We start from the raw sequence: 24,817 nt of genomic DNA, 5'->3' as shown, positions 1-24,817 counted from the left end.
GAACCCCGGAGGCGGAGCTTGCAGTGAGTCAAGATTGCGCCACTGCTCTCCGGCCTGGGCGACAGAGCAAGACTCCATCTCAAAATAAATAAATAAATAAATAAATAAATAAATAAATAAAGCATCTGACAAAATTCAGCATACTTTCATGAGAAAAACTCAACAAATTGGGTATAAAAGGAATGTACCTCAATACATAAAGGCCATATACGACAAGACTTCAGCTAACATCATACTCAACGGTGGACAGCTGAATGCTTTTCCTCTAAGATCAGGAAAAAGACAAGGACCACTTTAGCCACTTTTTTTTTTTTTGAGATGAAGTCTCGCTCTGTCGCCCAGGCTGGAGTGCAGTGATGCGATCTCAGCTTACTGCAACCTCTGCCTCCCGGGGTTCAAGCGATTCTCCTTCGTCAGCCTCCTGAGTAGCTGGGACTATAGGTGCACGCCACCATGTCTGGCTAATTTTTACATTTTCAGTACAGACGGGGTTTCACCATACTGGCCAAGATGGTCTCGATCTCCTGACCTCATGATCTATCCGCCTCAGCCCACTCCAGCCACTTTTATTCAACATAGTACTGTAAGTCCCAGACAGAGCAATTAGGCAAGAAAAATAAATAAAAAGACATCTAAATCGGAAAGGAAGTAAAATTTTCTGTTTGCAGATGACATGATCTTACATACAGAAAACGCTAAAGACTCCAAAAAACTATTAGAACTAATGAACAAATTCAGTTAAGTAGTAGCATAAGGAAATCAATGTATAAAAATCAGCAGTGTTCCCTCTCCCTCTCCCTCTCCCCTTTCCACGGTCTCCCTCTCATGCCGAACCGAAGCTGGACTGTGCTGCTGCCATCTCGGCTCACTGCAACCTCCCTGCCTGATTCTCCTGCCTCAGCCTGCCGAGTGCCTGCTGCGCACGCCGCCACACCTGACTGGTTTTCGTATTTTTTTGGTGGAGACGGGGTTTCGCTGTGTTGGCCGGGCTGGTCTCCAGCTCCTAACCGCGAGTGATCCGCCAGCCTCGGCCTCCCGAGGTGCCGGGATTGCAGACGGAGTCTCGTTAACTCAGTGCTCAATGGTGCCCAGGCTGGAGTGCAGTGGTGTGATCTCCGCTCGCTACAACCTCCACCTCCCAGCCGCCTGCCTTGGCCTCCCAAAGTGCCGAGATTGCAGCCTCTGCCCGGCCGCCACCCCGTCTGGGAAGTGAGGAGCGTCTCTGCCTGGCCGCCCATCGTCTGGGATACGAGGAGCCCCTCTGCCTGGCTGCCCAGTCTGGAAAGTGAGGAGCGTCTCTGCCCGGCCGCCATCCCACCTAGGAAGTGAGGAGCGCCTCTTCCCGGCCGCCCGTCGTCTGAGATGTGGGGAGCACCTCTGCCCCACCGCCCTGTCTGGGATGTGAGGAGCGCCTCGGCCCAGCCGCGACCCCATCTGGGAGGTGAGGAGCATCTCTGCCCGGCCACCCCGTCTGAGAAGTGAGGAGACCCTCCACCTGGCAACTGCCCCGTCTGAGAAGTGAGGAGCCCCTCCGCCCGGCAGCCGCCTCGTCTGGGAAGTGAGGAGCCCCTCCGCCCCGCTGCCACCTCGTCTGGGAAGTGAGAAGCGTCTCCGCCCAACAGCCACCCCGTCCGGGAGGGAGGTGGGGGTCAGCCCCCGCCAGGCCAGCTGCCCTGTCTGGGAGGGAGGTGGGGGGTCAGCCCCCCGCCCGGCCAGCCGCCCCGTCCGGGAGGTGAGGGGCGCCTCTGCCCGGCCGCCCCTACTGGGAAGTGAGGAGCCCCTCTGCCTGGCCAGCCGCCCCGTCCGGGAGGGAGGTGGGGGAGTCAGCCCCCCGCCCGGCCAGCCGCCCTGTCCGGGAGGGAGGTGGGGAGGTCAGCCCCCCGCCCGGCCAGCCGCCCCGTCCGGGAGGTGAGGGGCGCCTCTGCCCGGCCGCCCCTGCTGGGAAGTGAGGAGCCCCTCTGCCCGGCCACCACCCCGTCTGGGAGGTGTACCCAACAGCTCATTGAGAACGGGTCATGATGACAATGGTGGTTTTGTGGAATAGAAAGGGGGGGAAAAGATTGAGAAATCGGATGGTTGCTGTGTCTGTGTAGAGGGAGGTAGACATGGGAGACTTTTCATTTTGTTCTGTACTAAGAAAAATTCTTCTGCCTTGGGATCCTGTTGATCTATGACCTTACCCCCAACCCTGTACTCTCTGAAACATGTGCTGTGTCCACTCAGGGTTAAATGGATTAAGGGCGGTGCAAGATGTGCTTTGTTAAACAGATGCTTGAAGGCAGCATGCTCGTTAAGAGTCGTCACCACTCCCTAATCTCAAGTACCCAGGGACACAAACACTCTGCCTAGGAAAACCAGAGACCTTTGTTCACTTGTTTATCTGCTGACCTTCCTTCCACTATTGTCCTATGACCCTGCCAAATCCCCCTCTGCGAGAAACACCCAAGAATGATCAATAAAAAATTAAAAAAAAAAAAAAATCAGCAGTGTTTCTATGTACTAAGAACAAACTATCCAAAAAAGAAATAAAACAATCTCACAATAACTACCAAAAAAAAAGGCTTGGGAATAAATTTATTCAAAGAGGTGAAAGACCCATACACTAATAAGTATAAAATATTGAAGAGGATGGGTGCGGTGGCTCATGACAGTAATTCCAGCACTTTGGGAGACTGATGTGGGCAGATCACCTGAGGTCAGCAGTTCGAGACCAGCCTAGCTAACATAGAGAAACCCCATCTCTACTAAATATACACAAATTAGGTGGTCGTGGTGGCAGGCACCTGTAATACCAGCTACTCGGAAGGCTGCAGCAAGAGAATCGCCTGAACTTGGGAGGCGGAGGTTGCAGTGAGCCGAGATCGCACCATTGGACTCCAACCTGGATGACAGGAGTGAAACTCCGTCTCAAAAAAAAAACCCAAAGAAACAAAAACAGAGTTCAGAGACAATCTACAGGGAGAGAGAAAATATTTGCAAACCATACATCCAATAAGGGGTTAATATCCAAAATACATAAAGAAATGACTCAACAGCAACAAAACAACCCAATTAAGAAATGGGAATAGAACTCAAAAGACACTGCTCCAAAGACATACAAATGGCCAATAGGTACGTGAAAAAATGCTCAACATTGGTAATTGTCAGAGAAATGCAAGTTAAAACCACAATGAAATTAGCTGGGCATGGTGGCTCACACCTGTAGTCCCAGCTACTCGGGAGACTGAGGTGGGGGGATCACCTGAGTCCACGAAGTCGACGCTGCAGTGAGCCATGATCATGCCACTATACTCAAGCCTGGGTGATGGAAGTGAGACCTTGTCTCAAAAAACAAAAAAGCAAAAACAAACAAAAATACCCCACATCGACTCACACCTGTCAGAATGGCTATTAAAAATATATATATATATAAATTGTTGGAGAGGATGTGGAGAAAAGGAACCTTTGTACACTGTTGATGAGAATGTAAATTAGCACAGCTATTAGGAAAAACAGTATGGAGGTTTCTCACAAAACTGGAAACAGAACTACCATATGATCCAGCAATCCCACTACTGGGCATATATACAAGGAAATGAAATCAGAATGTTGAAAAGATACCTGCACTCCCATGTTAACTGCAGCATTATTCACAACAGCCAAGATATGGAATCAGCCTAAGTGTCAGTCTATCAATGGATGAACAGATGAAAGAAAATGTATATAAACACAATGAAAGACTGTTCAGTCTTAGAAAGAAATCCTGCCATTTTAAGTAACATGAATGAACCTGCAGGACATTATGTTAAGTGAAATAAGTCTGACACAGAAAGACAAATACTGCATAATTTCACTAATATGTGGAATCTAAAAAAGTCAAACTCAGAAGCAGAGAGATAATGGGCTGGAGAGGGGTGACTGGGGAGAAGGAAACAAAATTTTAGCTAAGCAAGAGAAACAAGTTCAAGAGATCTACTGTACAACATGGTGACTATAGTTAATAACAATGTTTTGTTTACAGGCATGCCCCATTTCAGTCAACACTAGACTGCACATACAATGGCAGTCCCATAAGATCAAAATATCGAGGGGCCAGGCATGCTGGCTCACACTTGTAATTCCAGCACTTGGGAGCCTGAGATGGTAGGATCACTTGAGACCAGCCAGGACAACAGAGACCCCATCTCTACAAAAAATAAATAATTAGCTGGGTGTGTTGGCACATGCCTGTGGTCCCAGCTGCTCGGGAGGCTAAGGCAGGAGGATCACTTAGGCTCAGGAGTTTGAGGTTGCAGTGAGTTATGAATGCACCACTGCACTCCAGCCTGGGTGACACAGTGAGACCCTGTCTTAAAAAAATAAATAAATAAAATAAAATCTAATTTAGGGAAATAATCAAAGATGTGGAAAAAGATTTACAGGAAATTCTCTTCACTGCAGTGCTGTTCATAATTATTTAAAAACTGGAAATAATCTAAATGGATTATGGAATCTAAATAACTCCCAAAGCAGGAAAATGGTTACATAAATTTTGTGGTATTCATCTAATAACATTAGCATGAGCCTCCTAATATGTTAATATTGTTAAAGAATATCTAAAGATAAACAAAAATGCTTATAATATGAATGCTGGGTATGTAAATATGGTATAACAAGAATTTTTTAAAATTATATGCACACAAAAATTATGAAGTCACTTGTATTTGATCATCAAATGCATTACAGCATTTGTGGGGATAAATTCTCATTCTTGCTGGGCACAGTGACATATACCTGTAATCCCAGCTACTTGGGAGGCTGCAGTGGGAAGATCACTTGAGCCCAGGAGTTTGTGTCCACTCTGTGCAACTATCAAAACCCTGTCTCTTTAAAAAATGAACAAACTCGGCCGGGTGGGGTGGCTCACGGCTGTAATCCCAGCACTTTGGGAGGCCGAGGCAGGCGGATCACGAGGTCAGGAGATCGAGACCATCCTGGCTAACACGGTGAAACCCTGTTTCTACTAAAAAATACAAAAAATTAGCCGAGTGAGGCAGCGGGTGCCTGTAGCCCCAGCTACTTGGGAGGCTGAGGCAGAAGAATGGTGTCAACCCAGGAGGCGGAGCTTGCAGTGAGCCAAGATAGTGCCACTGCACTCCAGCGTGGGTGACAGAGCGAGACCCTGTCTCAAAAAAAAAAAAAAAAAAACCTCATTCCTAGACTGTCTAGTTTAGGATAACATACAAATTAGTTTCTCCTAATTTGGATTACAGAAACATAAAATTGACAGAGCCAGGAAATAACCCAGGAAAAAGATGTGGTGGCAAGGACAAGTCATTCTTGGAGAAGTTTTCAAAAGGGGAATATCCACAGGTAAATGTCAACTGAAGCTCAGATCACCTCAAGAAACCTGAGATTAACAAAAAGGCACTACATAGAAGTGGGTAAGAGAAGACTGGAAGCACACTGACTAAATTTGAATCGCAGCTCTTTGCATTTACCAGCTGTGTGACCTTGGGAACATAGTTTACCACCATTTATAAAATGTACCCTACCTTCATGAGATTTTTTTTTTTTTTTTAGACAAAGTCTTGCTCTGTTGCCCAGGCTGGAGTGCAGTGGCGAGATCTTGGCTCACCGCAACCTCCGCTTCCCAGGTTCAAGTGATTCTCCTGCTTCCGCCTCCCTAGTAGCTGGGATTACAGGCACGCACCAGTGCATCCAGCTAATTTTTTGTATCTTTAGTAGAGACAGGGTTTCACCATGTTGGCCAGGCTGGTCTTGAACTCCTGGCCTCAAATGATCCACCTGCCTCAGCCTCCCAAACTGCTAGGATTATAGGCATGAGCCACTGCGCCCAGACTTTTTTGAGGCTGAGTCTCACTCTCTTGCCCTGGCTGTAGTGCAGTGGCACAATCTCGGCTCACTGCAACCTCTTCCTCCTGAGTTCAAGCGATTCTCCTGCCTCAGGCTCCCAAGTAGCTGGGGTTACAGGCTCCTGCCACCACGCCTGGCTAATTTTTTGTATTTTTAGTAGAGATGGGGTTTCACCATGTTGGCCAGGCTGGTCTCGAACTCTTAACCTCAGGTGATCCACCCGCCTCGGCCTCCCAAAGTGCTGGGATTACAGGTGTGAGCCACCGCACCTGGCCGAGATTATTTTGAAGATTAAATTTGGGTTTAACATATTCCAGTGCTTAGGTGCCTGATACACAGTAAACATTATTTACATGTTGGCTCTTGTGGGGCTCAGTGGCTCACATCTGTAATCCCAGCTACTCAGGAGGCTGAGGTAGGAAGACTGCTTGAGGCCAGGAATTTAAGACCAGCCTGGGCAACGCAGTAAAATTCCAACTCTTTAAAAACTTTTAAAAAATTAGCCAAGTGTGGTGGCATAAACTTATAGTCCCACCTACTTAGGAGGCTGAGAGGACAGAACTGCTGGAGCTCAGGAGCCTGAGCTTGCAGTGTGCCATAATGGCACCTGTGAATATCCACTGTACTCCAGCCTGGGCAACAACAGAGTAAGATCCCCTCTCTTAAAAAAAAAAAAAAAAAAAAAGGCAATAATCATTATTATTACTTTCCACTGGGCGCGGTGGCTCACGCCTGTAATCCCAGCACTCTGGGAGGCCGAGGCGGGTGGATCAGGAGATCGAGACCATCCTGGCTAACACGATGAAACCCCATCTGTACTAAAAATACAAAAAATTAGCCGGGTGTGGTGGTGGGCGCCTGTAGTCCCAGCTACGTGGGAGACTGAGGCAGGAGAATGGCGTGAACCCAGGAGGTGGAGGTTGCAGTGAGCCGAGATCATGCCACTGCACTCCAGCCTGGGCGACAGAGCAAGACTCCGTCTAAAAAAAAATAATAATAATATTTGTTATTATTATTATTACTTTCCTATGAAACACAGGTCACAAGAGAACCAAACCACCACTTCACATTTTATACTTCTTTATACCTTTTTTTTTTTTGGAGACTGAATCTTGCTCTGTCACCCAGCTGGAATGCAGTGGGACAATCTCGGCTCACTACAGCCTCCGCCTCCTGGGTTCAAGCAATTCTTGAGCCTCAGCCTCCTGAGTAGCTGGGCCTACAGTTGTGCACCACCATGCCCGGACAATTTTTATATTTTTAGTAGAGATGGGGTTTCACCATTTTGGCCAGGCTGGTCTTGAACTCCTGACCTCAAATGATCCACCCACTTTGGCCTCCCAAAGTTCTGGGATTACAGGCATGAGCCACTGTGCTTGGCCTCTTTATACTTTGAAACATATTTACATACATTATTTGATTTAAACAAATTTTTGGCAGGCACAGTGACTCACGCCTGTAATCCCAGCACTGTGGGAGGCCGAGGTGGGCGAATCTCGAGGTCAGGAGTTTGAGACCAGCCTGGCCAACATGGTGAAACTCCATCTCTACTAAAAATACAAAAAATTAGCTGGGCGTGGTGGCGGGGACCTGTAATCAAAGCTACTCAGGAGGCTGAGGCAGGAGAATCGCTTGAACCCAGGAGATGGAGGTTGCAGTGAGCTGCTCTGTCACCCAGGCTTCAATATCCAATGGCGTGAAACACGGCTCATTGAAGCCTCAACCTCCTGGGCTCAAGTGATTCTCCCACCTCAGCCTTCTGAGTAGGTGGGACTACAGGCGTGAGCCACCATGCCCAGCTATTTTTTTTTTTTTTCCTTTATGTAGAGATGGGGTCTCACTATGTTTCCCAGGCTGGTCTCAAACTCCTGGACTCAAATGATTCTCCCACCTCAGTCTCCCAAAGTGCTGGGTTTATAGGTATGAGCCACTGTGCCCAGCCTTAATTTGAAATTTAAAACAATCTTAATCTAGATGGAACAAGTATTATTCTCTTTCTACAGATAAGGAAACCCAGGCTCAGAAAGATTAAGTAACTTGTTCTGTGATATAAAGCTGGGTCAGTGGATCTGGTATCGAATCTCTGTCTTAGTTCCTAGACATGTGATCATTCCATTAAATATTTTCCAATCTGCAGGCTGTGACCAGCCTTTTAAAAGTGTTGAATTTAAAATGCCACAAAATAATAGTAAGCATACTTATTTTTTCATGACTGTTATCTATATTCTATGTGTGTGTTTACTGAGATGCAATCTTTATTGTGGGCATAGATAAAATGTCTGAAAAACATTGAACGGTTCCATAGCTGCCTCTCTAGTCAATGTTTAACAAGCACATATTATATCCCTCTGATTACACTATTATATACAACAAAAACACACAATTCTAAGCCGTGGTTTTGATGATGATGATGATGAGGATGAGGATGATATTATTTTTGAGACAGAGTTTCGCTCTTGTTGCCCAGGCTGGAGTGCAATGGCACGATTTCAGCTCACTGCAACCTCCGCCTCCCAGGTTCAAGCAATTCTCCTGCCTCAGCCTCCCAAGTAGCTGAGATTACAGGCATGTGCCACCATGCCCGGCTACTTTTTTTTTTTTTTTTTTGAGACAAAGTTTCACTCTTGTAGCCTAGGCTGGAGTGCAATGATGCAATCTCGCAATCTCAGCTTACTGCAACTCCATCTCCCAGGTTCAAACGATTCTCCTGCCTCAGCCTCCCGAGTAGCTGGGACTACAGGTGTCTGCCACCATGCCCTGCTAATTTTTTTGTATTTTTAGTAGAGATGGGGTTTCACCATGTTAGCCAGGATGGTCTCGATCTCCTCTCCGCCTGCCTTGGCCTCCCAAAGTGCTGGGATTACAGGTGTGAGGCACCACGCCCAGCTAATTTTTGTATTTTTAGTAGAGACGGGGTTTCACCTTGTTGGCCAGGATGGTCTCGATCTCCTCACCTCGTGATCTATCCACCTCGGCCTCCCAAAGTGCTGGGATTACAGGTGTTAGCCACCACACCCGGCCATAGGTTTTTTTTTTTTTTTTTTTTTTTAAGTGTGCATGTAATTACTGACTTCCTAATGAATTGGAGGAATCACCTCTCCTAGGCCAACACTTTGCAATGTAACTCATTCTTATGCTTTGGCTAGCCTAACACTTTGAAATCAATTCATAGCGAAAATCCTTTCAAAGTGAAGGATAAGACAGCAACTATAAGCAAGGTAAATCCGCTGGGAAAATGACTATACATAGGCAAAGGAAAGCTTGAAGTGGTCAGACTTTTATTCCCCCAGGGGAGAGCTGTATTATTCACACAGAGTAAACTGTATCAAAACACAATACAACTAATGATGGAATGGTTACCTCTCATTCTCAAGCAATCCTAGCACAGAAAACCCTTCCCCTTGTATCCTCATTCTCTCCCTGAATATAAGAAGCAAACCCTGACTTTAAGCCTACTCTCAACTCATACCTTTCCTAAGTCAGTTTTCATTTGGACACTTGTGTTGTGACATCTTTTGGAAGCTGGGCATCATACAGCCCGCCCAGGTCTCTAGCAGGAAGCATCTCCCTGCTCCCTATATTATTTTGAATTTTCTGGGGAAAAGGATTTCACATGTGTACTTGGCCATGTATCCACTATGTATCCATTTGGTCTGACAACTTCTTAGAACTAGTTCTCTGTGCACAACGCCTTGCCATACATTGCTAGTGAAGAGTTTCAGAAAGGACAGTAAATTCAGGGCAGGGAGAATGAAGTTTTACTTATAGCTAACACACTGCCCTTCACTGTATCTTTTTTTTTTTTTTTTGAGACAGAGTCTCGCTCTGTCGCCCAGCCTGGAGTGCAGTGGCGCGATCTCGAGTGCAGTGGTGCGATCTCCGCTCACGGCAACCTCCACCTCCTGGGTTCACGCCATTCTCCTGCCTCAGCCTCCTGAGTAGTTGAGACTACAGGCGCCCGCAACCACGCCCAGCTAATTTTTTTGTATTTTTAGTAGAGACGGGGTTTCACCATGTTAGCCAGGATGGTCTCGATCTCCTGACCTCGTGATCCACCCTCCTCGGCCTTCCAAAGTGCTGGGATTACAGGCGTGAGCCACCATGCCCAGCCCCCACTGTATCTTCTATTTTTCTGTTATCTACGGCTAGTTTGCCAATCTTGCCAAGGCAGATTATAAGGTAATACAGAAAGACAAGTTTGATACATTAATGCATTCTATTCCCTTTAGGCCCTTCCTTCTCCTCCCCCAGCCTGAGTATGGACCATGAGGAATCCTGATATGTAATAACCTTTGTCAAAGGCTTCTATATAGCCTTAGTGAAAATCAAAGCACTTACATTGCTTGTCACTGAGACTCACTATAACTTGAAGATTTATGGTTCACGCTCCACATGTCCAAGGAATTAGCAGGTTTCTGAAGCTAAAGGGTCTCTGAAAGCTCAAGAGGCTGCTAAGCCTTAAAGGGGCCCAAGAATTGCAAGCTTAAAGGAAGAGGTGGAGCACCCCCTTCCACACCTGGCCGACCACAACTAGCTAACGAAATTTGCAATGCTGGGTCAATCTACAGGAAGGAAAAACAGATATACAGTCCCTGTTAGAATAATACTTTCATAGCTAGAGTAAACACACAGATAAAGATTCTGAAATTCACTTTAGGAAGCTTCCTCATTTCAGGAACTGTCTGCAAAACAAATAAAAAACTAATAAAGTAGTCTTTTTTTTTTTTTTTTTTGAGACAGAGTTTCGCTCTTGTTGCAGGCTGGAGTGCAATGGCACGATCTTGGCTCACCGCAACCTCCGCCTCCTGGGTTCAAGTGATTCTCCTGCCTCAGCCTCCCGAGTGGCTAGGATTACAGGCATGTGCCACCACACCCAGCTAATTTTGAATTTTTAGTAGAGACGGGGTTTCTCCATGTTGGTCAGGCTAGTTTTGAACTCCCAACCTCAGGTGATCCGCCCGCCTCGGCCTCCCAAAGTGCTGGGATTACAGGCGTGAGCCACCACATCCAGCCTAAAGCAGTCCTTTAAACCTCTAAAGTGTTGAAAGTACCACAACTCACTCAATGATCAGCAGAATTATTTGGCTCCCTTCTGTGGCCCTGAGAAATTCAAAAGTCATTCAGAATTGCTTTTTTGTTTGTTTTTGAGACAAGGTCTCACTCTGTCATCCAGACTGGAGTATGGTGGTGCAATCATAGCTCACTGCAACCTCGAACTTCCAGGCTTAACGCATCTTCTTGCCTCAGCTTCCCGAGTAGCTGGGATTATAGGTGCACACCATTGCACGTGGCTAATTTTTTTGTTTTTTATAGAGACAGGTTTTTGCCATGTTGCCCAGGCTGGTCTGGAACTCATGAGCTCAGGCAATCTGCCTGCCTCGGCCTCCCAAAGTGCTGGGATTACAGGCACGAGCCACCGCGTCCGGCCTCAGTATTGTTATTTATCAAAGTGTGTGACTGCTTCTAACCTGTCAAATATGCATCTTATACCACATATTAAGTCCCACCAAACAAGTCATTTAAGTCAACATTATTTTAGCATTGAGTTAATCGGGGAGGAAAAATCCAATAAATATACATGTAACTCTAAAGATGCCCAAATAATTGTAATTTGCCCTCCCTTTTAAAATTAATTTACTTTTGTTTTTTGAGTCAGAGTCTCACTCTGTCATCCAGGCTGAAGCGCAGTGATGCAATATTGGCTTACTACAACGACTGCCTCCCAGGTTCAAACAATTCTCCTGCCTCAGCCTCCCGAGTAGCTGGGATTACAGATGCCCGCCACCACACCCGCCTAATTTTTGTATTTTTAGTTTAGTAGAGATGGGGTTTCACCATGTTAGCCAGGCTGGTCTTGAACTCCTGACTTCAGGTGATCTGCCTGCCTGCCTCGGCCTCCCAAAGTGCTGGGATTACAGATGTAAGCCACAGCGCCTGGCCTTGCCTTTCTTTTATCTCAAAGATACCTCAAAAAAAAAAAAAAAAAAAAAAAAAAAAAAAAAAAAAAAAAGCTAACACCCCCCCGACAAGTAATCTTATGGATAGTGGTAGAAAACAAAAGTTCAAAATTCTTCTATTACTGGTACACATCTTCTTCATTCTGTGTCCTTTTGTTTTTTTTTTGAGATGGAGTCTCGCTCTGTTATGCAGGCTGGAGTGTGCAGTGGCGGAATCTCAGCTCACTGCAACCTCTACCTCCTGGGTTCAAGCAACTCTCTGTCTCAGCCTCATGAGTAGCTGGGATTACAGGCGCCCACCACCACGCACAGCTAATTTTTTGTATTCTTAGTACACACGGGGTTTCACCATCTTAGCCAGGCTGGTCTTGAACTCCTGAACTCGTGATCCACCTGCCTCGGCCCCCCAAATTCCTGGGGTTACAGGCATGAGCCACTGTGCCTGGCCCACTGTCCTCTTTAATTTCTTCTCTTTGGGACCTCCCTTACCAACTCAGTGTCCTTATCAACTTTTACCCAGTTCTATTAAGTCACTTCAATTGAATTAGAAATGGAAGCTACCCAAACAGAATGAGAAGAGTACTGGATGCAGTGATCACTCCCACCCAATTGCAATGAGCCCCAACAGGGCCTACTCTTGGTTTCTAAATACTGCATTTTCCATTGAAAGGAACCAAGGCTCCTTGGAGAATTGACTGAGGCAGAGAAAGTACTAGATGAGTCTAATATATCTTATTGTGCAGGAAAGGAAGTGCTCAAAGAATAACAGTGAAATATCAAAGGACAAAGAAGCCACAAGATGCTTAGTTGGTGAGGGAAACCCCAGAGAGAGAAGTTTACACAGTAGAAATTAGAGAAGACATTGAGTGGGTACACTGGGTAAAGCAGGCATGTTACCAGAATACAACAGTTGTGAATTTTTCTTTTCTACCATTGCCTGTAAGGTGTTAGTTTGGGGAGTATTTATCTGTCAACCTATTGAAATAAAAGAATGGCAGATTATTTGGGCATTTTTATGATTAAACATATATTTATATAATTTTTTTCTTGATTTACTGGCCAAATCGGGAATAATCTGAGCATCAAAATAAATAATAAAAGATGATATTTCATTGAATAAAACAAGAAATCATTAGTTCATACTAATGTAAACAAACTAATACATTGAAAGGCTGAAAAGGAGTGCAATATTTGTATAGTTTCTAAGCCCTGTCTCCTAAAAATACTAATTACAAAGGGAAAATGAGTAACTTTACTTAGGAAGAGCCTAGCAAACACCACCTTAATCAAGTGATCAAACATTATCAGTAACGATACAAATCAAAATTCTGTACCTTTTGAAATCATGCAGTGGAGAACATAGCATCACTCCTGTGATATTCCTGTTGAAGATATGTTACCTAAATTAAACACGAGGAACCACCAGACAAGTCCAAATTGAGGGACTTTCTACAAAATAACTTAATAGCATCAAGGTTATGAACATCAAAGAAGGCCTGAAGAAACTGTTCCAGACTGGAGGAGACTAAGACAACATGAAAAATAAATGCAATGTGTGATTCTGACCTGGATCCTTTTTGCTATAAAGCATATAACTGGTATAATAACAAGCAGCATTTGAAGAGGATCTGATAATTATATGGAAGTAATGTGTCAATGTTACTTTCCTGATTTTGACAGTTGTATTGTGGTAAAGTTGGAGAATGCCCCTTGTTTATAGGAAATACTAAAGTATTCAAGGATGATGGAGCATCAGGTCAGCAACACTCTCAAATGATTGAAAGAAAAAAAAGTATTTCTAGCATACTTACAACTGTTCTATATATTTCAAATTGTTTCAATTTTTTTTTTTTTTTTTTTTTTTAGAGACAGAGTCTTGCTCTGTTGCCCAGGCTGGAGTGCAGTGACGAGATCTTGGCTCACTGCAAGCTCCGCCTCCCAGGTTCACACCATTCTCCTGCCTGAGCCTCCTGAGTAGCTGGCGTAGCTGGGACTACAGGTGCCCGCCACCACGCCCAGCTAATTTTTTTTTGTATTTTTAGTAGAGACGGGGTTTCACTGTGCTCCAGGATGGTCTCGATCTCCTGATGTCGTGATCTGCCCGCCTCGGCCTCCCGAAAGCTGGGATTACAGGTGTGAGCCACTGTGCCTGGACAAATTTTTTTATTTTAAAAAATACAAGGTTGAAGTCTAGAAAGGGTGGGGTTGGAGATCAAAAAGAGATGAGAGTGGTCTGTTAGCAACTATTCTCATTTATCTTAATGGAGAAGACATCTCTAAATTGGTGAGTGTGCCACTGGGGTTCTTGCCACTTGGAATAGGTTTCCTGTATCTTTCTGCCTCATCAACTTCCAATTTCTTCTCAACAGTTTTTTGAATAACATTTTCTCCAGTGCCTATACTTCAAATTATCTCCCTACTTCCACTCTGTTCTGGGAATGCTTCCACTGTGAGCATTCATGGACTCCCTTATTCTAAAGAGAGAATTTCGCCACTGGAAAGCAAAAAAAAAAAAAAAACACCTACCCTGAGCCAGGTGCAGTGGCTCATGACTGCAATCCCAGCTCTTTGGGAGACTGAGTCAGGAGAATCACTTGAGCCCAGGAATTTATTTATTTATTTATTTTTTTGAGACAGAGTCTAGGCTGGAGTGCGTGCGATCTCTGCCTAGGCTGGAGTGTGATCTCGGCTCACTACAGCCTCCACTTTCTGGGTTCAAGTGATTCTCCTGCCTCAGTCTCCTGAGCAGCTGGGATTACAGGCACGTGTCACCACGCCCAGCTAATTTTTGTATTTTTAGTAGAGACTGGGTTTCCCCATGTTGGCTAGGCTGGTCTCATACTCCTGAACTCAGGTGATCTGCCCGCCTTCGCCTCCCAAAGTGCTGGGATTAAAGGTGTGAACCACCTGTGCCTGGCCATGCCCAGGAATTTGAGACCACCCTGGATAGCAAAGTGAGACCATGTCTAAAAAAATTAGCCAGGTGTAGGCCAGGCGCAGTGGCTCACGCCTGTAATCCCAGCACTTTGGGAGGCCAAGGCGGGCGGATCACGAGGTCAGGAGATCGAGACCATCCTGGCTAACATGGTGAAACCCCGTCTCTACTAAAAATACAAAAAAATTAGCTGGGCGTGATGGCAGGCGCCTGTAGTCCTAGCTACTTAGGAGGCTGAGGCAGGAGAATGGCGTGAACCCGGGAGGCGGAGCTTGCAGTGAGCCGAGATTGCGCCACTGCACTCCTGCCTGGGCGACCCAGCAAGACTCTGTCTCAAAAAAAAAAAAAAAAAAAATTAGCCAGTTGTGGTGGTGTGTGCCTGCAGTCCCAGCTACTTGGGAGCTAAGGTGGGAGAAGTGCTTAAACCCGAGTTTGAGGCTTCAGTGAGCTGTGATCGTGCCACTGCACTCCAGCCTGGGCGACAGAGCGAGACCCTGTCTCAAGAAAGAAGAAACAAACAAGTTGGGCGCAGTGGCTCACATCTGTAATCCTAGCACTTTGGGAGGGTGAGTCGGGTGGATCACCTGAGGTCAGGAGTTCAATACCACCCTGGGCAACATGGTGAAACCCCATCTCTACAAAAAATACAAAAATTAGCCAGGTGTGGTGGCATGTGCCTTTAATCCCAGTTACTTGGGGGGCCAAGGCACGAGAACTGCTTGAACCCAGGAGGTGGAAGTTGCAGTGAGCCAACATCACATCATTTCACTCCAGCCTGGGTGACAGAGCGAGGCCCTATTTCAAAAAAAAAAGAAAAAAGAAAGAAGAAACAAACAGAAATGTCTATCTTGAAGGAGGAGCTGTTAATGATCCTCCCTTCTTCATACCTGACATTCACTACCATCTCTTTAACTGCCATGTTCACTTTTCATTTTTTCATCTTTTTTTTTTAAGATAGGGTCTCACTATGTTGTCCAGGCTTCATTCAGTGCAGTAGTGTGACCAAAACTGCAGCCTCGACCTCCTGGGCTCAACTGCTCCCACCTCAGTCTTCCCCAACCCCCACACCCCCACCCAACAGTTGGGACTACAAGCATGCACCACCACACCTGGCTAATTTTAAAGTTTTTTGTAGAGACAGGGTCTTACTATGTTGCCCAGGCTGGTCTTGAACTCTTGGGCTCAAGCAATCCTCCTGTCTTGACTTCCCAAAGTGCTGGGATTGCAGTTGTGAGCCACCATGCCCACCCCATGTTCACATTTTAGTAAGAGTTTCTCAAGGTCCTTCCTTCTAAACACACATCCAGAACCTCAAGTGTCATGCAAACTCTCTTATATTTTAAAAGAAAGCCTCCTTATATCTTCCAGAGTGTAACCGTTTTGACATTCTTTCCTCACATCATCCAAAAAGTTTCAAATGACATCATAAACTTTATCTCCAACTTCCTGAAAAGTACCCATTATAGCTAGCTTCTCCACTTTCACACCAACAGCAGCTGGCCAGCAGGGACTTAGCTATTCTATAGCAGAATGGTTTTCAGTAACCAATGAAAAGCTTTGTACTACAAGGATGATGTTTATATACTCCCCCTTTCCTCTTCTTTCCTTGTTAGTGGGGCCTGGGAAGTTCTAGAGGTAGAACAAGTGTGTTATGACCCTTCTGCAAGCAGCCATCAACTTATCCCCCTACTTTAAACAAACATTAACAAAAAATAGGCTCTTAAAATGCATTGTCATATTCTGCCATACTCAACCAATTTTTTTTTTTTTTTTTTTTTTTTTTTGAGACAGAGTTTCACTCTTGTTGCCCAGGCTGGAGTGCAATGGTGTGATACGGGCTCACTGCAACCTCCACCTCCTGGGTTCAAGCGATTCTCCTGCCTCAGCCTCCAAAGTAGCTAGGATTACAGCCATGCGCCACCACGCCAGGCTAAATTTTTTTGCATTTTTAGTAGAGACAGGGTTTCTCCATGTTGGTCAGGCTGGCCTCAAACTCCCGACCTCAGGTAATCTGCCTGCCTCGGCCTCCCAAAGTGTTGGGATTACAGGCGTAAGCCACGGCTCCCGGCTCAACCAAATTTTTATGCAGCCAAGCCCATGAAGATATCCAAGGAAACTGATACACCCTTAGAAAGAGTACACAACAACAAAGGATACGAAGGCAGGCAACATCCAAAATGAAAACAGCAGCAAGTCACCTGCAAATCTAATAACAGCACCAGCTGGAATCTACTTGTCTTTTGCTTTTTTTTTTTTTTTTTTTTTTGGAGACAGTCTTGCTCTGTCACCCAGGCTGGAGTGCAGTGGTGCGATCTCGGCTCACTGCAACTTCCATCTCCCGTGTTCAAGCAATTCTCCTGCCTCAAGCCTCCCAAGTAGCTGGGACTACAAACACGTGCCACCACGCCCGGCTAATTTTTGTATTTTTAGTAGAGACGGGGTTTCAACATGTTGGCCAGGTTGGTCTCAAACTCCTGACCTCAAATGATCTGCCCGCCTCAGCCTCCAAAAGTGCTGGGATTACAGGCATGAGCCACAGTGCCCGGCCTGTCTTTTGCATTTTAAAGAGATAAGATTTTGCTTATACCCACAACATTTTAAGAAGTAACAAAAAAATCCAAATAAAATTAAAATTTTAAAAATATTTTGCTTGTAAGTCCACTTTTCAGGGTAACCATCAAAGAACAATACTGACAGGAAAGTTTGAAGAAAGCAGAAGGGGACCTACAAGTCTTCTTCAAGAAAGGCAAACTATGTCCCTTGTTTCTATCCCTCTTTATCCATCTTATAAGGGTTACTTCCAAAAATATGTAACTTTCTATTAAAATAACACACTAGCTGGGCATGGTGGCTCATGCCTGTAATCCCAGCACTTCGGGAGGCTGAGGTGGGCGGATCACTTGAGATCAGGAGTTTGAGACCAGTCTGGCCAACATGGTGAAACCCCGTCTCCACTAAAAATACAAAAATTAGACAGGTGTGGTGGCACGCGCCTGTAATCCCAGGTACTTGGGAGGCTGAGGCAGGAGAATAACGTGAACCAGGGAGGCTGAGGTTGCAGTGAGTCAAGATCACACCACTGCACTTCAGCCTGGGCAATAGAGACCCTGTTTCAAAAAAAAAAAAAAACCCTAAAATTCCTATACAGCAAAAGAGACGTGTCCTCAGTGTCCTACTGATTTTCTTTTGAGACACAGTCTTCCTCTATTACCTACCCTGGAGTACAGTGATGGGATCTCATACCACGGCAACCTCCGCTTCAAGCGATTCTCCCACCTCAGCCTGCCAAGTAGATGGGATTACAGGCACATGCCACCGTGCCCAGTTAACTTTTGTATTTTTAGTATAGACAGGGTTTCGCCGTGTTGGGCAGACTGGTCTCGAACTCCTGACCTCAAGTGATCCTCCCGCTTCGGCCTCCCAAAGTGCTGAGATTACAGGTGTAAGCCACCGCACCCAGACTTCTTTTGTTTTTGAGACAGCATCTCACTCTGTTGCCCGGGCTGGAGCACAGTGATGCAATCACTGCAGCCTCGACTTCCCGGGCTCAGGTGATTCTCCCACCACAGCCTCCTGGGCATCTGGGACTACAGACATGTGCCACCACACCCAGCTAATTTTTTTAAATATTTTTTGTAGAGAAGGAGTTTCACCATGTTTCCCAGGCTGGTCTCAAACTCCTGGGTTTAAGCAATCCACCTCATCCCCCCAAAATGCTGGGATTACAGGCAGTGGATTACAGCCAATGTCCTACAGATTTTTAAAGTGTCCAAACCAAGTTTTCTTTTGCACTTAGAAGAGAATTTAAAACGCAATCAGAAAACCAGACTGTACCTTGCCAATTACTATAATCTTAAAATTAGCATATATTGCTATGAATGACATTTAGTTAATCTCAGTCTATTCTCCTAGAATAAGCAACAGTGAACTCAAGGGTATGATCTCAGAATGTAAAAAGCCATTAAGACTGCTCCTAATAGATTATTTTAAAATATGATCCTATAAGTCTCTTCCAAGGAAGGACAGTATGTTTTAATTGTGAGATGGACTTTTCAATGCTTTGACTTCTTGTCTAAAAGAGGCCTGGAAAAAGAAATAACTGCAGTGGAGTGAGGGTGTGAAATGTGTCATACCGGTTATTAAAATCCATGAAGTTCATACTTCAGTCTTGGTTTAACTGCAGCCAAAAACTGACTTGCAAGTAATTGTCATCACTATCTGCAATAAAAGTTAATTGGACATAATTGAACTAACACCCTAAGCGGAGGGAAGCTGTAACTAGCGAAGAGCCCATTCCTCCTGCTTCTTTAATCTGCAAATGAAACTGCTAATGATAATTTGTGGACAAACATGAAATTGCTCTCATGGTTTCCCCACTGCAAATCACTCAGCAATTCCAGTTAATACCCAGCATGTTGGGCCAGGAGAAAAATCATTAACTGGTGCTTCCTTTGATAAAGATGAATTTTAACAATAAACAAGCCCATTAAGGCTGAGAGTTACTGAGAATTGTTAAATTTCCCCTGGATGCGCTAAAGTAAAGCACTGTGGTCTGATCTCCACACCATGCTACTATGCACTAAATGCATCATGTGCCACCAGTGTGTAGTAGTAAGAAGAGACAGTATGCAAAGACAGAAGCTACTGTTATACTAACAATTTATCTTCTTTTAACAAAATCCTGGAAAAATCTTATTTTTCAACAGGCAAATGGCATTGTTGATCTACTTCAACAGCAAAGATTTAAAAAAAAAAAAAAAAAGTGGACCCAACACCTTTCAGAATAATTGTGAGGATTAAATGAGATGGTATTTGTAAAGTGGTTAGTACACTGCCTATGCTTGATGGCAGTTATAACTATTATTTGCTAATGTCAGACTTCTCTGAAAACCATGGGGAGACAGGGATAGGTTTTAAGGCAAGTAACATTATCAGATGTCTATTTAGAATAAATCTTCTTCAAGTGTGAAAGAAAAACAGGAGATGGTAGAAGCCAGTTAAGTGGCTATTGCTTTTTTTTTTTTTTTTTTTTTTTGAGACAAGGATCTCGCTCTGTCACCCAGGCTAGAGTACAATGGTGTGATCTCAGCTCACTGCAACCTTCGCCTCCTGGGCTTCAGTGATTCTCTTGTCTCAGCCTCCCGAGTAGCTGGGATTACAGACGTAAGTCACCACACCCAGCTAATTTTTGTATTTTTAGTAGAGATGGGGTTTTGTTGTTGGCTGGTCTTGAACTCCTGGCCTCAAATGATCTGCCCACCTCAGCTTCCTAAAGTGCTGGGATTACAGACATGAGCCACAGCGCCTGGCTGGCTATTGCGATTTTGAGGTGAGATGATGAAGATCTCAAATGAGCATGTCATAAAAGGGCTATCATATAAAGGAGGAAGCAGATCTGTCTCTGAGCTCCAGAGATAAAAAATAAGTTAATAAATTAAAGTTTTTGAAGAAGGGCAATTTTAAGTGAACATAAAGAACAATTTGATCTTGTTCAACAGCAACAGAGAAATACTGAAGCAAAAGCAATTATCATTCATCAGGAATTATGGAAAAGGGTTTTTTTCAGTAGCTAAGAATTTGGACTAGATGACCACTAGAATCAACTTTTAGAGTCTATGATTCCAAATCATTTTAAAAAGGTGGTTTTTGTAAGGTCATTAACAATATCTTAAATTATAGGGAGTTTTACAATTTTCAAAGTGCTTTTTCACATGATTCTCTCTCCATCTTCTCAAGATGCCCTTTGAGATAGTTTGGGTATGTATCATCAGCCCCATTTTCACATATAAAGATACTAGAAACTGGACAGCCATCACGGATCATGACTGTAATCCCAGAAATTTAGGAGGCTGAGGCAGGAGGACTGCTTGAGCCCAAGAGCAAGACCAGTCTGGACAACATAGGGAGACCCCATCTCTACAAAAAAAAAAAAAAATTAGCCAGGTGTGGTAGTGTGCACCTTTGGTCCCAGCTCCACAGGAGGCTGAGATGGGAGGATCACTTGAGCCCCAGGGGTGGAGGCTGCAAGGAGCCATGATCGTGCCATTGCACTCCAGCCTGGGTGACAGTGAGACCCGGTCCCCCAGCCACACAAAAAGAGTGATAAACGCTATGAAAAAAATATGAAAAATAAATAGGTCAGGCACGGTGGTTCACACTGGTAATCTCAACACTCTGGGAGGCTGAGGTGAGCAGACTGCAGGAGTCCAAGAGTTTGAGACCAGCCTGGCAAGAGCAAAACCTACTAAAAATACAAACAATTAGCCGGGTGTGATGGCGTGCACCTACAATCTCACCTACTTGGAAGGCTAAGGTGAGAGAATCACCTGAGCCCAGGAGGTTGAGGCTGCAGTGAGCCAAGATCATGCCACTGCACTCCAGCCCGGGCAACCAGAGTAAGACCCTGTCTCAAAAATAATAATAACAAATTAAATAAATAAAGCAGTGTAAGGAAATAGAAAGTACTGGGTAGGGTAGTAATTTTAAACAGCACAGTCAGAGCAATCCTCACTAAGAAACTATAGTTTCTCCATGGTTTACCTGTTAGTTTCAGTGCGAGACAGCAGCACAGCTTTTAATTAGGTAATTTTTTAAAAAGCACTTAACCATAACTAATACAGTTTTTGTTTTCTCATTTGAAGTTTAATACTTAGGCACTTGCACCCTTTTTTTTTTTTTTTTTTTGAAACGGCGTCTTGCTCTGTCGCCCAAACTGGAGTGCAGTGGCGCGATCTCGGCTCACTGCAAGCTCCGCCTCCCGGGTTCACATTATTCTCCTGTCTCAGCCTCCTGAGTAGTGCCACTACGCCCGGCTAATTTTTTGTATTTTTAGTAGAGACAGGGTTTCACCGTGTTAGCCAGGATAGTCTCGATCTCCTGACCTCGTGATCCATCCACGTCGGCCTCCCAAAATGCTGGGATTACAGGCGTGAGCCACCACGCCAGGCCACTTGTACCTTTAATAAAAAGCAATTTATCAACTTGTTTTCAAGAATGGAATCCTGTTTTTTTTTTTTCTTTTTTTGAGATGGAGTCTCACTCTGTTGACAGGATGGAGTGCAGTGGCACGATCTCGGCTCACTGCAACCTCCGCCTCCCGGGTTCAAGCAATTCTCCTGCCTCAGCCTCCCAAGTAGCTGGGACTACAGGCACACACCACCATGCCCAGCTAATTGTTGTATTTTTAGTAGAGATGGGGTTTCACCATGTTGACCAGGATAGTGTCGATCTCTTGACCTCATGATCCACCCACTTTGACCTCCCAAAGTGCTGGGATTACAGGTGTGAGCCACCGCGACTGGCCTCGTTTTTGTAACACAGAAAAACTTTTTTTTTTTTTTTGAGACCGAGTCTCACTCTGTCGCCCAAGCTGGAGTGCAGTGGTGCGATCTCGGCTCACTGCAACCTCTGCCTCTTGGGTTCAAGCGATTCTCCTGCCTCAGCTTCCCGAGTAGCTGGGACTACAGGCGCCTGCCACCACGACCGGCTAATTTTTTTTTTTTTTTTTTTGGATTTTTAGTAGAGACGGGGTTTCACAGTGTTCGCCAGGATGGTCTCGATCTCCTGACCTCGTGATCCGCCCACCTTGGCCTACCAAAGTGCTGGGATTACAGGCGTGAGCCACCGCGCCCAGCCAAAACTTTCTTTTTTTAAGAGACAGGGCTCGCTCTGTCACCCAGGCTTCAGTGCGGTTGCACCACTATAGCTCACTGCAGCCTCAAACTCCTAGGCTCAAGTGATCCTCCTGCCTCAATCTCCTGAGTAAGCTGGGACTACAGGTGATTGCCACCACACTCAGGTAATTATTTTATTTTTTGTAGAAACAAGATCTCGGCTGTTGCCCAGGCTGGTCTTGAACTCCTAGGCTCAGGAGATCCTCCTGCCTTGGCCTCCCAAAGTTCTAGGATTATAGGTGTGAGTCACCACACCTGGCAAGAAAGGCTCTTTAAACAATAATAAAACAAAGTAATGCAAACTTCCACACATATCAAAGACTGCTGTTGTATGTAACTATGACTTTGATAAAGACTGGCATTTCTCTGGTTGAGCAATGATACTTTCTTTTTTTTTTTTTGAGACGGAGTTTCACTCTTGTTGCCCACGCTGGAGTGCCATGGCACGATCTCGGCTCACAGCAACCTCCGCCTCCCGCGTTCAAGCGATTCTCCTGCCTCAGCTTCCCGAGTAGCTAGGATTACAGGCATGAGCCACCACACCTGGCTAATTTTGTATTTTTCACAGACGGAGTTTCTCCATGTTGGTCAGGCTGGTCTCGAACTCCCGACCTCAGGTGATCTGCACGCCTTGGCCTCCCAAAGTGCTGGGATGACAGGCGTGAGCCACCACACCCGGCCTATGAGACTTTCTTAACTAGTTGTGAGGAACTGAAAGATGAGCAGATGTGGACAGATGTGAGGTGGAGGGAGTTGGTATAAACAATTTTAGAGAGCTATTAAAATTGATGTACAGGCTGAAGTGGCATAAGCTTCTTACTTCTAGGCGCACTAAGGAACAATTTCTCCCAAAATATACTATCACTGATAAGAATGACACATTTCAGTTGGGACACTGGTTCAGCTTGGAGAAGAGGCAAAAATAAAAATATATCTGGCTGAAAAGGCTGCCTTTTCCAACTTAATTTTGCCAGGGACTATGGAAATAGTCAAAGGACTTCTCTTAAAATGAAAGGTTCTTTTTGTCTCTCTGGAGAAAAGTTCTAACACAGTATCACTCTCCAATTGCACCATATCTCACTAAATATAGCCCAAATATTAAAATATTTTGTAAAGCACTTTAGTGAATGCACAGTAACACCTGGCAAGACAAGTTAAAACTAAGATGTGGATTCTTCATTAAGCTACTAGTTCCACATTTTGTTTAAAAAAAAAAAAAAAAAAAAAGTTGGCCAGGCGCAGTGGCTCACACCTGTAATCCTAGCACTTTGGGAGGCCGAGGCGGGTGGATCACAAGGTCAGGGGTTCGACACCAGCCTGACCAACATGGTGAAACCCCATCTCTACTAAAAATACAAAAATTAGCTGGGCATGGTGGCAGGCGCCTGTAACCCAGCTACTCAGGAGGCTGAGGCAGGAGAATTGATTGAACCTGGGAGGTGGAGGTTGCAGTGAGCCAAGATCGCGCCACTGCACTCCAGCTTGGGCGACAGAGCGAGACTCCGTCTCGAAAAAAAAAAAAGGCCAGGCACGGTGGCTCACGCCTGTAATCCCAGCACTTTGGGAGGCCAAGGCGGGCGGGTCATGAGGTCAGGAGATCGAGACCATCCTGGCTAACACAGTGAAACCCCGTCTCTACTAAAAATACAAAAAATTAGCCAGGCGAGGTGGCGGGCGCCTGTAGTCCCAGCTACTCAGGAGGCTGAGGCAGGAGAATGGTGTGAACCCTGGGGGGCGGAGGCTGCAGTGAGCCAAGATCATGCCACTGCACTCCAGTCTGGGCGACAGCGAGACTCCGTCTCAAAAAAAAAAAAGAAAAAAGAAAAAAAAAGTTCTGGGACAGTAAGATAAGCAAAAGCCAAACCAGTATCTTTACAGCTGCTAAATTAATGTCTTCATAATAGTAAAACAGGCTGGGCATGGTGGCTCATGCCTGTAATCCCAGCACTTTGGGAGCACTTTACTATTATTATTATTATTATTATTATTCTAGTAAAACCATTCCCAGCTGAATAGCTGGGTAAGGCAGAGGGTCCATACAGGAACCCAGTAAATGGGACTTTTCCATCCTAATTTAGGATGAGCTGTCTTCAACTTCTCACAGACTTGATACATCTTTCCTTTTAAAGTAGATTAAGTCCTATCCTTTACATAATAAGAATGAAGATAAATAAAATGCCAATGGTAGAAGTGCTTAGCTTTTGGAAGGAAGTAAATCTTAAGTTATGACTAATAATGCTTATGCTTCTCCTTTGAAGCAACACGAATGTTGTCTAAATCATCCCAATTCTGCAAGTGGCATAAAATCTGATTTTCATTCAGTTCAGCAACTGATCCTCAAAAACACTTTGCAGAATGCAAAAAAAAAAAAAAAAGAAAAAAAGAAAAAGAAAAAAAGTGATTGTTCAGGTAATATC

The 24,817-nt window shown here is 45.0% G+C and overlaps 1 protein-coding gene across 7 annotated transcripts in view; it reads right to left on the bottom strand.

Moving 5' to 3' along the window:
* FAM222B (family with sequence similarity 222 member B) overlaps nucleotides 1-24,817 on the bottom strand; it is a 101,044-nt gene that overhangs the window by 24,157 nt on the left and 52,070 nt on the right. Inside the window, exon 1 of one of the 7 annotated variants that reach the window (XM_063705864.1) lies at nucleotides 13,127-13,612. The exons of the other annotated variants lie outside the window; for them this stretch is intronic. The gene's annotated coding sequence lies outside the window, so the exon portion shown is untranslated. Of the gene's footprint in view, nucleotides 1-13,126; nucleotides 13,613-24,817 lie in introns of those variants that run through there. 7 annotated transcript variants of the gene reach the window in all.

This window comes from Gorilla gorilla, chromosome 4 (genome assembly GCF_029281585.2).
Source record: "Gorilla gorilla gorilla isolate KB3781 chromosome 4, NHGRI_mGorGor1-v2.1_pri, whole genome shotgun sequence".
Taxonomy (NCBI): domain Eukaryota; kingdom Metazoa; phylum Chordata; class Mammalia; order Primates; family Hominidae; genus Gorilla; species Gorilla gorilla.
This window is presented reverse-complemented; position numbering and strand designations above follow the sequence as displayed.